Raw genomic sequence first — 2,662 nt, 5'->3', positions numbered from 1 at the left:
CAGGTCTTAAAATTAGGTAAGTACAACCTCAGACGAACAACAACAAATGATATATTACACCGTGTCATTATTCATTTAACAAAAATAAAGCCAAAATGGAGATGCCATGTGTGACAAAGCTTTGGTCTCATCTGTCCAAAGGACATTGTTCCAGAAGTTTTCAGGTTTCTTAAGATGCAACCTCGCAGCCTAAGCCGTGTTTCCATGTTCTTTTAAGAGAGTAGAAGCTTTCTCCTAGCGACCCTTCCAGACATGCTATACTCGTCCCATCTTTTTCTAGTTATACTGCCATGGCCGTTCAAATTGAACATGTTAACTGAGGCCTGTAGAGTCTGAGATTTAGCTTTTGGGTTTTTGCAGTTTCTCTGAGCTTTGCACGGTCTAACCTTGGGGTGAATTGCTAGGACGTCCACTCCTGGGAGGATTGGCAACTGTCTTGAATGTTTTCCACTTGTGAATAATCTTCCTCACTGTAGAATGATGGACTTCAAATTGTTTGGAAATGGCCTTGTAGATTGATGGCAGCAACAATTGCTTCTCTAAGATCATTGCTGATATCTTTCCTCCTTGGTATTGTGTGAACACACACACACCTGAATGCTCCACCAGCAAACTGCCAAAACTTTGGCTTTTATAGAGGTGATCACACTTGCTAATGATCAATTAAAAGAAAGGCATTTGATTAGCAGTGCCTGAGTTCTTCTTACCCTCTTAATTCCTATGGAAGCAGCAAGGGTGTACTTAGTTTGTCACACATGGCATCTCCAGTTTGGCCTAGTTTTTGTTAAATAAACCATTATGGTGTAATATGTCATGTGTTGTTGTTCATCTTGTTATTATGAATTTTTATTATGTCCCTATAAAACTATATTCTATTCAAAAGGGTGAACTTTCTTTTTCACATGACTTTAATTCTGTGTTATTTGTCAGAATAACCTCTATGGCTTTTACAAGTATACAAACATAAACTCAAATGTCCATATCATGCATTTCATCCTAAGCCAAAAAGAGTGTCCATGTACTGTGTCAGAAATCTTTCAGTCACAGTCTTCATCTAGAATGTGATTGAAGGTTGAAATAAGGTGACTGTGAGAGTATGAGTATCTTAGGTTTCAGACGAGGTCAGCTTATTAAAGCCTCTCAGACGCTTTTACCTCAGACAGCCGCACACACTCACAGGGCTTTAGCGCTGCTGCGGTTCCCTCCACACATTTAAACTCTGGAGATGAGAAAACCACTGTAAAAAATTATTAGTTGACTTACTTAAAAAAAGTCAATAAACTTCACATGTAATTGAATAAATTGAAAAAATTTAGTTTTGTGAACTTGACAATTCCACATAACTTATTTTTTTCCAATTACGCATGAAGTTTGTGGTTCTGCCCTTACTAGTAAACATAGAAAAAGTCTTAATTTAAAAAGAGTGTTTTGATATAAGGCTGCAGAGCACAGCTTCAGGACTGGTAATAAATAAAGAAATAAATGAAGTGAGATATGTAATTAAATGTGGTAGACTGTAGGAGAAGCGTCAGAAGTCCAGCTGGCACCACACTAGATACAAGCTTCACAAGTTGATGGCACACGGTCAGATCACCATAAGCTGCTATCCGTTTGTATCACGTTTTTGAAGACATAAACAACACTGCTATAGCAAAATTCTGGTCTTAAATATTAACACTAGTGCCAAGCCATTGGGAGTTGATGCAGAACTCACAGCATATGCATTTTTTATTCTCTTTTGTTTACTTTTATAATATGTACATACATGCTGCTGCACAGCTACTATTCACAGATGCTCCAGCGTGTCATTCTGGCTTAGATGTGAAAGAATGCATAAACAGCTAAACATAAGAAAAGACACTAGCAAGTCTCCCATCTGCTGTCTGGGTACCCTGATAACACTCCCTCTGTAGCATCTATTAAAGTGGATGAGATCACCATGGTAACCGCCATATCCTGGGATGTGAGTTTTACACTTACACTGCCTCAAAAGAGTACAACTGACTGATACCATTTTGTAACATTAATATGGCTTTCTCTTACAGATGGACTGTAGTTTTGAGGCAATGCATACTGTGCAGATAAATGCTTTTAGGTCAGTAAGGAAGGGAAGGAGATCATACATACACTTTTCCTTTGATTTTCGGTATTATTGACCTTGGTTATCATTTCCATTTACATGACAAATTTGACAGTATTTTGTAAACGGATGACAATCATGACACAAGAGGAACACAATCACATTGAAAACATCATGTGGTCATGTTCTATGCAATTTTATACTTCTTTTCATTGTACATTTATACAAGTGTCCAGGTTATTTCAATAGTTGTTCTACTTGCGTTTTTTTTAACATTATGTACGTCATGCTCAACAATGCATGACAATGTCAATGACAATACATACATAAATAAATTTGAGCATCGGTTTGTCTGGGGAGGATCTAAACATCTATAACTATGAATGTGTTTCTGCTGCAGTATTATGGAAACCAGTGAATTCTGTGGCTGAGAAAGTATAGAAAATTACCTCTGACTGTATAATAAAAGTATGCAGTGAATCCCCAGAAGTGCTGACCTACAATCTTTAGTCAATAAAAACTGCAACCAAATATGGAAATACCAACATGCTGGCAATATAATCAAAGAAATAGATTTTCATA

The sequence above is a fragment of the Leuciscus leuciscus genome (assembly GCF_965113295.1).
Source record: "Leuciscus leuciscus genome assembly, chromosome: 5".
Classification (NCBI taxonomy): Eukaryota; Metazoa; Chordata; class Actinopteri; order Cypriniformes; family Leuciscidae; genus Leuciscus; species Leuciscus leuciscus.
The sequence above is the reverse complement of the archived record's forward strand: the minus strand, read 5'-3'. Positions refer to the sequence as shown.